The sequence below is a fragment of the Aplysia californica genome, unplaced genomic scaffold (assembly GCF_000002075.1).
Source record: "Aplysia californica isolate F4 #8 unplaced genomic scaffold, AplCal3.0 scaffold00104, whole genome shotgun sequence".
NCBI lineage: Eukaryota > Metazoa > Mollusca > Gastropoda > Aplysiida > Aplysiidae > Aplysia > Aplysia californica.
This window is the reverse complement of record NW_004797374.1, coordinates 559,315-573,158: the sequence shown is the minus strand read 5'-3', so window position 1 is coordinate 573,158 and position 13,844 is coordinate 559,315. Positions and strand designations below refer to the sequence as shown.

General features: G+C 40.4%; 1 protein-coding gene and 1 non-coding gene across 2 annotated transcripts in view; both read right to left on the bottom strand.

Moving 5' to 3' along the window:
- Positions 1-13,844, bottom strand: part of LOC101855179 (enoyl-CoA delta isomerase 2, peroxisomal) — a gene marked incomplete in the record, with an annotated part of 48,744 nt that overhangs the window by 2,311 nt on the left and 32,589 nt on the right.
- On the bottom strand, positions 1,113-8,662 carry LOC101855938. Its single transcript, XR_004858403.1, has 3 exons — positions 8,127-8,662; positions 3,184-3,362; positions 1,113-1,738 (listed from the first exon to the last, which is right to left on the bottom strand). It is a non-coding gene; the product is annotated as an uncharacterized LOC101855938 (transcript).

Below are 13,844 nucleotides of genomic sequence, written 5' to 3'. Positions count from 1 at the left end.
CGGTGGGAGGACCAAATTTTAGGAGGGGCTTCGGTTGCTTCCACTTCTTTACCACAAAACAGCAAGCAATAAGACCTAAACAGTACTGATTCTTCTATAGTCACGGTGAGCCACGGCATTTTGAGAACCATTCAAACGAGAAAAGTCACCTTTGTCTTCAATCTCTTTGTTCTAAGTTTGATTGTTCTGGATGAAAAAGTTGCCTTAAAAGTGGTTTGACGTGATTTAAAACTTGTTAAACATTAGTGGCACAAACAAAAACATGCACACACAGCACTTCAAACATATTCCGTCTAATAACTGAATAAGGCGTGTAGTCGCGGAAAGTAGAACACACCAAACAAAGATTCAATGAGCAAATAGTTATCTGTGTCACTGGGGGAAAGTATGTTCAAAACCTTCACCCCATTGTCAGGGCTAGGAGAGTGTGAGCCCTCAGTACAGTGTTATTTTTTCCAGTCTTCTACCTTTTAACAAAAAGAGTTTCATTACGGAATGGGCTCATCCTTTGCTGAGCCCTAAAGAAATTTGATTGGCTGTTAGGTTACTATAGTTGAAAGCGCTGACAACTGTGATTCGATAAACGAGCAAGCCGCCAAGTCGATCACTTTGTGTTCATTGCAAGGGATCATACTGGTTTCAACTGCTTATTTCGTTATTTAAGAAACTTTCATTTGCTTTGGGATAGAGTTGGGGGTTTTTTGGGGGGGAGCTCAAGCCCCTGAGCCCTTCACTACTTCACTACCCACCGCCACTGGTTGGGGGGGGGGGGGGAGGTTATGCCACTGGTAAACAGAGTGCTACTTCCTCCCTATCCATACATTAAGGGCGCGCGACCATTAAAATGCTGATGTGCATCTTGTACTTAAATATAAATAATTCATATACACAGTGCAGCCTGTCTATAATAACGACCTTCGATATAACAACATCTTCTGTATAGTGACATGGTGCCTAGGTCCCGATTTTTTCCTTATATTATATATCATTAGTAACTTTTGGTTGCTCTTTATAATAACAATTCTCTATAACGACATTTTTGTCTGGTCCGGACGATGTCGCTATCAAGAGGCTGCAATGCATATGTGGGTTAAAAAATATAAACTCAAACAGGTAGGTTAATTTACCTTTAATTAGATAGCCAATACAATTTGAATATATTAGTTCAATTTTGAAAAATTAGTATGGAAGAATACCAAAAAAATTATGAGATTTAATTTTTCCACAACTGTTACAGAGCATCTAAACAGCAAAAAAAAAACCATACACACAGCAGATATATGGCCTATATCTTAACTGAGAGTTTTACGGCCCTTGCAACACAATTCGAAGGTGAGAGGTGTTATAATATAAGAGAGTAACTAGCACAAGAACGACAGGTGTTTGTGTACATATATGTGTATTATATATACATATATATCAGTCAAAAACAACTCACAAAGAGAATCTTCAAACTGAGCCCATCAAGAACACAACAGAATTAGAATTACCCTGCATTCAGGAGATTTACAAAACAAACCAAAAAAAACAGCAAAAAAAATTATAGAGTGTCTGTTTACCATTAATGGCTGCCACTGTGGGAACTGGGAAGATAAGGATCTTCTTTAGGAGTTGAAAAAGCTTCTGAAAGAACCTCTTGCCATCCTCTGGGGAGGAAGATTTCATAAACTCCAGGTCTAACCCATTAGAAAAAAACTTTCCCCCTCCAGTGGTAATTACACCAGTGCAGGACTCGTTTCTGAAAAAAAAAATTTTTTTTTAATGTAAAAGAATGGTGGGATATTAAACTTTTTCCGTGCCAAACCAAGATCTGTCATCACTGTAATGCTAAATTTTAACACCAGAACTCATACGTGAGGCAGCGTGGTGAAATCAGGCGCTCGTCAAAATAATGAAATCAAAGAAACAGGCATTTTTCTGCCAGTTAGGAAATTGTCATCCAACTCGTATTTTTTGGCTTAATTTTTTTTATGTCCATATAAAAACACATTTCCATGTGAATTCTACCGAAAAACATTGATTAAAGGGACAAAATATGTCATTATTCAGTTTTCAAAGACTCTTTAGCTATTGAAGTTACCAAACTTTGGCGGACATTTTCTTGATAATTTAACCACTGTGAAATCAGGCCACCTCATTTACTTCAATTGCAGATATCTTGAGTTTAATCCAAGATATTTGGATATTTCTTTTTAAATCAAAAGCAAGACAAATGAACAAGCTTTAAGATGATACCAATAACTCCAAAAGCCCAAAAATTGACGAGGGCCAGATTCCACCACGTCGCAACACATATGTACTTTTTTATTTTTTACATTTGTCTAGATTTTGGTCTTGTTTACTTTTATGATAAAAAAGCAGGTGACTCACCTCTCCCAACACCACCTTTTAGCTGTAGTTCTAGTAAGAGTTTTACAGCACTTGCAACACAATAAGGTCATATAAGTGCTGAAGATGAGAGGTGTTACAAAAGAGTAACAAACACAAAAAAGAAGGAGGAAAGATCAGGATGATAGATGTTCGGTAGAAGAGAAGGAGCAAACCACACCAGAGCACCCGCCAACCACCCACGAACACCACCTATTCAGGTCAAGTTACACAAGCAAGGAAACTCCTCTGGCGTGGAGATGGTTAAAAGTGAAGCCATTTTTCTATATATAAAATGAACAATGAAGCAGCAAAAAACCTTAAAGCAAAACCTTATTGAGTGATACGCAGCATCAGGACATTTGAGATTTGCAGATGAGAATCTTGAGAGTACACAATGTTAGGTCAAGCAAGTTGGGCGGAAAAGCTTTTTCTTCGTATGCATCTTGGATTTGGAATTCCTTCCCAAAAGGAATATGTTTTACGGCCTGAGAGAGAGAGAGAGAGAGAGAGAGAGACAGGAAGACAGACAGACTGACAGAGAGAGAGAGAGTGTGTGTTTTTAAAAGTTTTAAGAAGTATTTCTTCATCCTTGGCCTCTACTCATAGTTTTCGTATGTAGAGAATGTGGATCTGATCTGTGAATTGTGTGTGGTGTGTGAAAGCAGGGTGTGAGAGTGTGTGTGTGCGTGTGCGTGTGTGTGTGCGTGTGTCTGTGTGCATGCTTGCATGTTGGTGTGGATCAGGAAAACTAACACCTCTGATTCTACACAATGAAAAAAAAAAAGAAAAAAAGAAACAAACCCACATGTTTACCTGACTGCATCATCCAGCAGTGAGCTGAGATCATCCATGAGGGCAATGTTCAGTCTGTTCTCCCCCCTGTTCATCATGATGACAGCCACACTGTCTACGTAGTGAAGAGACAAGCCATTGATCTCTCTCACTGGCTTATTCAGCTGCGGTACGTTCATACTTGTAATGTCCACAAAACGCTGAGAAAAACACAGGGATCAGAAGAAGAATAATCATGATATATATATAATCATAATAATAATCATAACAATTAATAATAATAATACTAATATTACAATATAATGTAATAATAATAATAATTAATAATATAATAATAATTAATTATCATCATCATAATCAGAATCCACTTTTAACGAGTCCTGAAATAACAAGAAGTCTGTTGTAAAGAAACTATTCTAAAACCACCTTTTTTACCTTCTTTATCTTTGAAAAAAAATATTGATAGTGCAATTGAAAAAACACGCAAGTTGAATTATAGCTGACTATTGCTGCTGGTGTGCACAGGGCATAGGCCAATACATAACACGTAAAACCTCGCTAGTTGAGAAACTTGTTGGTGATCTAGCGAAACAAAGAATGGGAGAGCCCATCTGCACCAGCATTGAAGGCTGGAAGGAATGAGTGGGGAGGGCGTGGCATGAACAGACAAGCAGAACGCATCACGTGATAGGCCTAGGCCAGCCTAGTCTAGATTATCTAGGCCTACCGGCTACCATTACCATGCCTCTCACTTGTTCTCAGATGCGGGGACGGAGAGGTCACAGTGCTGTGATGGATGGAGCAAATGTGTGACATGGGCAGGGTGTGTTTTGTACCCAGTCTGGGCTCTGGGCAAGAAAACGGAACGCACTACAGGTTGTGGTGGGGTGGAGGACAACACAGCGGGCAAGTTAGAGAAATAAACAGAACACCAAACTCATAGATTAGGCCTACTTTATTATTTCCCTTTATTATTTATTATTGGATCCCTTAAAACGTGAATCTTGTTATAACGAATTTTTTTGCACCAGTCCCCTCCCTCTTGCTATTTAGCAGGATTCCACAGTATTATGTTATTTAAAATTATAATAATAACAATAACAATAACAATAACAATAATAATAATAATAATAAAAATAATGATATTTATATAATAATAATAATAATAGATATCATTTGTATAGCACAAATCCCCGCTCAACAGCAAGCTCTACGCACTTCACAATCTATACTATTACCCAAGCAGACCTAAGAACATTCTGAAACAACCTCAACTTCCTGGGAAGCATACAGTGCAAGCAGCCATAGGCTCTAAAACACTAACATACTGACAAAAGTTTTGGCTGTCTATGGCCGGGTACCCATTCCCACCTGGGTGAAGTGAGGAAAATTCGTGTTAGTGCCTTTCCCAGGCAAGACACAACGTCCACCCCACTGCTTGACCCACCGAACCCACAAACTCATAATTACGGGTCCCGTAACTTAACCACTAGGCCATCGACGCCACATATAACACAGTAGTTTTTGTATATATTGAGAATGTGTGTGCGGTGTGGGTCTTTAATTTAGTTTGGTAAAAGTCTTACGGCACTCGCAAAATAACTACATCAAGGTCATGTAGGTCTGTGAATTGTGTGTGTGAAGAAATGCCCTTTACAATTTTACTATCCCCCCAGCAGATTCTCGAACATGACTTAGCAAAGGGGGGAGGGAAGCAGGGCGAGATTCAAGATCAATCCGAGAGAGTTGAGAGACAGATAGAGATGGACAGATTTAACAAACATGGGAGGAAAGAGACAAATTTTTTGTGCCACAGTAAAAAATGGAAACCAAAAAATAAATCCCAAACAAAATGAACACTGCTCAGGAGTAAAAAGACAACTTAAAAGCAAAACAAACAACACTAACACACTACCTGATTGAATGACCAAACAACAGGTTTCACTTCAAGACGAGTGTGTTTTATTTTTAATTTTGAGAAAAAGGGCAAAAGCCAAGAACAAATATTTGATCCAATTATATTGTGCATTCATCAAAGCCCTTTTGCTCTGGATCAGTCCTCTAAAAATCTTCTCAAGCCACCATAATCTGAAGTTTAAATTTACAAAGTTAAAGCTATTTAGCATTTAGCGTGACGGGTCACCGAAAAGGATAGGGCATCTGCAGCAGTCGATCTGTAGCCATTCGATCACACTGATATGAAGTGGTAGTGCGATTATCTCTTCAAAATTCCAGGTTGAAAATCATAGATATATACAGGCCAGGGTACATAAAATGGTAGTTGTTTACTTTCTCATGTTTAATTACGGGGGATGACTTCCGTAACAAGCGACCACTCTGAACTCTATTACAATACTCAATGGCAATCAAAATCAGTACGGAAGGCCTAAAGCCATTAAGTTAGGCCTACTCTAGATCTAGAATCTAGGTCTCTACCTACAAATTATGATGAAATTGCCGTGGTTTACGCATTCTTAACTCCAGCGCAAAGTTTTGAATATCCAGTCGATCTTGGCGCAGCTGGAATAAAAAGCGAGAAAGTAAACAATTGGCATAAAATATTATTTATAAGTAACTATTGGAAAAATATAGTAAATTCAAAGACAGGAGAAAGAGTTGGCTAAAACTGCACCTGGACTCTATCTAGATCTAGACATGGACGCTGGTGCCTCTATAAATTATAAATAGGCGCCTAATTGATGGCCAGGTCAGGTTATGCCTTCCAACCCAGGCCTCTCTCTAGACCTAGATCTGCACATCCAATTTTTTAAATACATTTTATGTTAGATCTAGATTATATAACTCATTAACTGTGAATATTACGGTAACCGGGCACCTAGTCTCAGTACCTACGTACACAGTAACCGGAATGAAAATAAATCAATATAATTTGTTCTGTGCTGTCACTTGCTGAAAAAAAAAGTCATACAAGCGTCTCGGCTCGCCATCGTGACCCGTCAGTGAACCTGAGGGGGTGCATTACATTGTGAGTACTGGTTGGGGTCACCAAAGTTCATTCAAAATCTGTGAGCTGCGAAGTATAGGGCTCCGGAATGGGGGGATTATTGATTTTTTTTAACGAAGCGTCTACTTCTCCGAACATTCGGGAAAATAACTTGAACTTTAATTCTCCCAACAGTTTCCGCTCTCAAAATTTTTTTGTTAATTGAGAGATTTAGGCGTCATCTTTCATTTTGCCATTCTGCGAGGACTCGGAAAAAGTTTTGGGTTTTTTTTGCATCGAATTCAAATTCTAGAGCTAGAGATTTTTAAATGTCTGAACATTTAGATACTTCAGTAGTAATTTGGGCACATTCCCGGACTATACCGGGTACTTCATTTGAAAATGCTTCAAAAAGTACCGCGAGAAAACAAGACTGATAGACCTTGGCAGTAACCTATTTTGCATTTAGTTACCCAGCAAAAACTATAATCCTTATATGAAAACAAAATAAATCCTTCCACCCCCCCCCACCCCCCTCGCCCCATTCACGCCTCACACACACACGCATACATATATTTATATATGCACACTCATACACACACACACACGCGCGCGCGCGCGCGCGCGCACGCACACTCACTCACAGACACACACACACTAGCACACTCACTCACACACACACACCCACACACACACAAACGCATGGGCCACTTCATTCGCAAATAACCAAAAAATCTAGAGAACGGATGCCGTTCAGAGAAATAGAGTTCAAGTTTATTTTCTCGAGCGTTTGGAGAAACGAAGTGATTATTCGGACTCGAGTCCGAATATGAAAAAATGTTATTCGGACTCTGATTCTTGTCCAGCATGACATCACTTCCGACTTCCTGTGACTCGTGAATCCGGCTTCCTGTCCTGCCTCACTCGTGACTCGCCTCAGGCTGGGTAGAGACCGGGATCACTTCGGGCAAAAAGGCGTTTTGTGCAGGAGCCGAGTTTTAATCTTATGATGAATTTGAGGCCGGCCTGAAAAGTTAGAGCGCTTCTAATAAATGTTTATTAGTCAAGAGGTCATCAGAAGCAATTAAAGAAGGCTCGTTAGCGTGTGTCGGGGTCGGATGGGCGGCCTGCACACGTGTGGCTGTGTGCGTGTCGGGGAGGGTGGTGGGGGGCACTATCGGTCCGGGCTTTGAAAGTCGCATACGCGTCAGTCTTTTTCCCCCCGGCAACTGATCATTATTACAATAACAAGCTAGTCTTGACGTAGATCTACGTAATGAATTGTGCGCTGGTCTAAGGAATCAAAAGTTGCCGTATGCTCAGCTCTACACAGCAACACAATTTTTTCTTGGTAAACAATCGATATGACACAGGCTAGTGTATTTGAACGAATCAGTCTTTTTTTTTTTTTACACAGCTCATAATATGCAGGTGCCAGGTGGTCTGCTAATCTTCAATTTTACCTTTTTCTACAACAAAGAAAGTGGGAAACGTGGGGGGGGGGGGCGTATCAATGAGGCGGCGGGCATTGGATCGGCAGATAAGGTGTGAGGGAAACTAAAAAATGGCGGAAAATTGGAAGCACTGAACGTTAGATCTATAGAACGAAGACACATCCTTTTTTCCAGACCCGAGTCCGAATAACATTTTTTCATATTCGGCGGACACGAGTCCGAATAAGAAATTTTTTTATTCGGACTCGAGTCCAAATATGAAAAAATGTTATTCGGACTCAAGTCCGAATAACGACGGCCTTGGAGAAATAGAGCCGACCTTTTTTTTAAAGGTACAGTAGGGGGAGGGGTGGGGTGAAGGCAACACCGGATGAACTTGGAATTCTGGACTGCCCGGTTACCGTGTACGTGACACTGAGACTAGATCTAGGTGCCCGGTTGCCGTGTACATGGACACTCCGACATCTCGGTATTGTTATATATATTATATATTTTGCCATGTCTTCATTTTATCTGTTCCAACAGCACAGCCTAGATCTATACCTTCTAGAATCTAGATCACCTACCTGTTAGGGGACATGAACAACACATCTGCAGTACTGTAATCTGCAAGATAAAACCGTTCGGTGTTCGCTCTCTGTTTCCCTTTACTTTTCACTCTCTCTCAAGTTTCAAGGGTCACTTCAGTCACTCAGTCGCTCAGCAAATCTTCGAACTTTGGTCTTTGAACTTTGCTTTTCCATACCTTGAATTGCGTTGAATCTAGTTTAAGCAGTTTTGTTTCTGTTTATGTTTTAATTTTATATTCGTAAACAACTTTTCACCTATTATCATTAATAATAATTAGGCTTACAGGCATACGTCTGTCTGTGCTTAATTAATATGATCAAAGGGTTGTGATATAATTTTATCGTCTATTATGACCTCATTGGCAATTGTGCTAACTACTAACTATAACATCATCATCATCATTGCCTTTCTCACCCTGCACCAGGGTATAGGCCACGGACAAACACGTCCACTTTTCTCTATCCTGGGCTAGCCTCTTGAACTATAACATGCATATGTACTTAATTCAAATGTGGTTGGGTCGTCGGGTGTTTTTTTTTTGGGGGGGGGGTCTTTTTTTGTTGTTGCTATTATGTACATGTATATATGTTACTCACATTGTACATTATATTTTGCCTCATAGCTCACCTATCCCCCACCCCGGATATTTTTTGTTACATATATGTGTTCAGACCCACTGACCTAAAGCTATATTATCTTTTTAGGTCAGTGGTTCAGACCACGTTCTTCCACCTGTGAACAGAGCATCTACAGCTCAACTTCATATGTCCTTTGTGTGGCTGAGCAGATGACCTGTTTGCCCTCTGGCAGACTCATCGAAGCATGGTGGTAGGAGCAGTGAAATACATGTACTCATCATCATCATCATCATCATCATCATCATCATCATCATCATCATCATCATCATCATCATCATCATCATCATCATCATCATTGCCTTTCTCACCCTGCACCAGTAAAGCCACGGACAAACACTTTCCAGATACCTCTATTCTTATTCCTGGGCTAGCCTCTTGACGTTATTCCATGTTTTCCCACTTTTCTGTACATCAATTTCTGTGATTCTTCTCCGAGTTCTACGTGGTCTTCCTCTTGATCTTTACCCTGTGGATTCTCATACAACACTTTCTTTTTTATGCAGCTATCTGATTTCCTTAGAGTTGAGTGTCCAATCCATCGCCACCGCCTCCTTAAATTCCTACCTCATCTTCTGACTGGGATCTGTCTAATTGTTTTCACATGTACTACATCATGTAGATCTTAGTCTTATATTAAATGAAGACCTCAAGACGTTCAACAATTGCCGTCAAGTGAAAACTTGAAATAAATTGCGTTTTGATCATTTTCTTCCTCCAGCTATATACATAAAATCGATCATTTGGAAATCCAAGCATTTAATCCATTGAAACTATCAATAAAGAAGAAAGAATTGAGAAAAGAGGCAGAAACAAAGATAAAACGTAAAGTCCCTGTCACAATAGATAGAATTATAATATTGACCATAAAACGTTCTCATATTTCATGACAGTACATTGTATTATTATAGGCTATTATGTTATTTTACTATGAAAGCGGTTGCCCATCCAGCCAAGTTCTACAACCCAGTCGTCATAGAGTAGCGCATGAGCTTTTGTTGTTAGAGATCAGAACATGTACTTTGACTGGTGCATTGATTGTAGACACCCCTCACTGTATCATCATTATCCAGTGCCTATTGCCGACTGGCGTGGGCGATCATGGACCTCCCACTAGGTCTTGCGTTGCAGCCATGGTGTGTAATTGTTCTTGCTGCTCCTAGCCATGTTGTCATCTTGTCCAGTATCTTTTCCCTCTGTCTGCCTCTGCTTCTCTTTCCATCAAACTTGCCTGTTGCTACACTATTCTCATGTGCTTCTTTCCGCATTGTGTGTCCGACGAAATTTGCCTGTCGCTTTCTTATATTTGTCTTAAGCTGTCTTCTGCAATTTGCTTCAATCAAGACTTCTTCATTTGTTTTTCTAGCTCCCATGGGATACGTAGCATGCGTCTTATGAACCACAACTCTGTCGCCACAACTGTTCTTTCCAGCTGTTTATTGATTGTCCATGCTTCGCACCCGTATAATAGGATTGGCTCCATATGTAACTTTTCAGTACTCTTTTTCTCGTTTCCAGTGACAGATTGATGTTTGTGAGTATCTGTTTCATTTTGTGGAAGGTTGCTTTTGCTTGGCAAATGCGGCTTTTAATTTCGGTGTGACATCTCTCGTCTGATGATATAATATTGGTCCCCAAATATTCAAAATGTTGTACTTGTTTGAGGGTAGTATCATTGATTTTGATTTTATTCATTTTGTGTCGATCCACGACGTTCTTGGGAAAGAATACAGCAGTGGTTCCCCCTTGCCTTCTGCTGGATTTTTTGTACGGTTTACTCCGCTAGCCTTTGTCCAAAAGGTATTTCCCACACGGCAGTGGGGGCAGGTGGCAGGTTTCGGCGCCTCCCTCTCGTCTCACAGTCTCTTTACTGAGCACATGAGGCATTTTATAGAGACAGGGTTGCCACCACCCTGTCCCACCTCGCTCTCAAAGACTGTCGCCAGTTGGTCCGCGACTGCTTTATTGGTTATTCGCAGCTACCCTTCATAATGTAGGCCGTTCCACTATCCGCCACCTGTGGACGCGGTCGGTCGAGGATGGTCGCCCCAGCTTTACCCAACCTTACTGTATACACAACTGGTATTTCACAACTCCTTCCGTTTACCCACAATGTTGATCAACTTCATTGGGCGCGCAGAAAATTACAATTAATGTCAAATGTGGCAACAACGACAAGAGCAAAAAGGATGAAGACAAAGAGTAGAACACGGAGAAGATAGATGGGAGTGGAGGAGAGAGAGGAGAGGAGAAGGAGGGAATGGAGGAGAAGGAGGCAGAAGGAGAAGAGAAGGGATGGTAAGGAGAAAAAGAAGAATAGAGAAGTAGGGAGGGGAGAAGGGTGAGGAGGCTTACTTTACTTTTATCCGCCGCTTATACCTTTTTGGAGGTCGCGGGTGTCGGTGAGGAGGCAAAGGGAGAAAAGAAAGGGGTAGAGGAGGAGGAGAGAGAGGAAAGGAGGCAGAAGGGGAGAGGAGGAGGAGAGAGAGGAAAGGAGGCAGAAGGGGAGAGGAGAAGATGGGGGTGGAGAAGCCTTATGGAGAAAGAAGAGAAGGACGGAGAGGAGAAAAATGAGGAAGAGAAGGAGGGAGAGACAAAGAAGGCAAAGAAGGAGGCCGTAATCTATGTTGTATTAGGAAATGGGTGGGGCACTATTGCGAAGATTTTCGATTCCATATTCGGCACATTCATGGTTCATCTTCTTTTTCTCATGTCCCTGCTGGAGCTCAGGGAGTTATTGACTGTAAGATCTTCATCTCACTGTGCATTTGATTTTTATGTAGATTGACATAATGTTTTATCAACTGTACACACAACATAGAATCACCCCTTGCATGACAGGAAGACACATACTTCTGACAGGCAGACACATACTTTTTTCAAAAGTACTCTTAATTTTAATATCTATGTAAATTGACAAGAGTGGCTTTAGTTGTTTTGAAAGATCGGATTAATTTTGTGAACTTTTGCCTAGACAGTAGCCCAGACGGCCTACTCTTTTTTTATTTTAGAACCGCCACTGGATGTATCTAATGTGCGGAACGTCTACACAAATGCCAGATTCAACCTAAACTATAATAGGACCAGACGATGTAGAAAACATGAGAGAAATAGCTGACTTGTCAGGCAAACACTATTGTCCCCCTCCCATAAGTTATAACCCACAATACATAAAAGAAAACAGTTTTCACTAGTCAGTTATTTTCTTCACAAGGTGTATGCTTTTATTAAAATTCCATATATTTTTAATATGTAACAACACATACGTAGATTAATATCTGAACAAAAGTGTTTGATGAGTAGCACAAATTCTTGAATTTAATATAAAAGCTACAGACACTGTTCTTTTTTATAGACACACATAAATTCGTGCGCACACACACACACACACACACACACACACACACACACACACACACACTCACACACACATACACACACACAATCAAAAAAACACTCACATACATATCAAATCTCAAGCTGTGTGAAATGTATCATAGCCAGCTTAATTTAGTGTAGAAATAAAAAAATCAAATAAAGCTACAAAGGCTCTAAGGACAGATGCACAACGAAAGGAGCAGGTCACAATAGAAGGAAATGCACTAGAAGACGTTGAATCTTTCTGCAATCCTGGTAGTATAATTGACAGAGAAGGAGGAACAGGTGCTGAAATAAAGTCCCGCATTGGAAAAGCACAGGCTGCTTTTATATCTTTGGATAGGATTTGGAAGACACTGATCTCACTTCAAACGAAGCTGAGGATTTGCAACTCAAATGAGAAGTCAGTCCTCTTGTATTGGTGTGAGGCACGGAACGCATCACAGACTTGCATAAAGAGGATCCAGGTTTTCTTGAACAAGTGTCAAAGGAAGTTACTGAGGATCAGATGGACAGACAGGGTCACCAACCAGGAAGTGTTAAGGAAAACAAGACAGATCCCAGTCAGAGATGAGGTAGGAAGAAGGCAGTGGCGAAGGATTGAAATACTCTCAGGAAGTCAGGCAGCTGCATAACAAAGAAAGTTTTGGATTGGAATCCACAGGGTAAAAGATCAAGGGGAAGACCGCGTGGAACCTGGAGAAGAAGCACAGAAATCGATGTACAGAAAAGTGGAAAGACATGGAATAACATCAAGAGGCTATCCCAGTATAGAGAAAGGTGGAAAGTGTTTGTCCGTGGCCTATACCCTGGTGCAGGGTGAGAAAGGCAATGATGATGATGAAAGCTACAAATAATATTATATCGCGGTGAAATCAGGCGCTCGTCAAAATAATGAAAATCGAAGAAATTGACATGTTTTTGTACCATTGGGCAATTTTTTTCTTCTTTTCTTTTTATGGCTCAACACCTTTTATATCCATTCAAAAACACATTTTTGTGCGGATTTTACTGAAAGCATTGATTAAAGGCACACAAAAAAGGAAATTTTCAGTGTTTGAGGACTCTCAGTCTATAGAAGTTTCCTAACTTTGGCGGCAATTTTCTAGCTAATTTTACCTATGAAACCAGGCGACTCTGATCTCCTTCAATCGCAAATATTTGGACTCCTATTCAGCATAGATGGATCTTTTTTTACAAAACGGAAGGCAAATGAGCAGGCTTTAAGATGATATGAATAACCCCATAAGATCTATTATGCCCAAAAATTGAGGAGCGCCTGACTCCACCACGTTGTGACACATAAATATATAAACCTCCTTTGTAGGAGACGGTAATTCTGAAGGCTTTTACAAGTGGAGCCTCAAATTAGCATAAATCTTAACTAGAAAAGAGTAGGGAGAGACAAATCAAATAATTAATTTGTTCCCACTCTGGCAAAACAACAAAACAGCTCAAAATGTCATGCCCGCGTTGTAACTTGCCACATTAAAATGCTCCTCTTGACTAGAGCTTCGACTTGGGAGTGTTGGAGTAATTTTCAATTTCCTTGTCAAAACTCTGTAAAACGACTTCATACACATCAGTTTTCATGTTTGTTAGGCTGTCTCGAGGCATACCCTGCTTCCCGTGGAATCTCTTAATCATCTTTGATGATTCTTTAACTAGCAGCGACTCCGATATACAAGCGTGCACCATGCC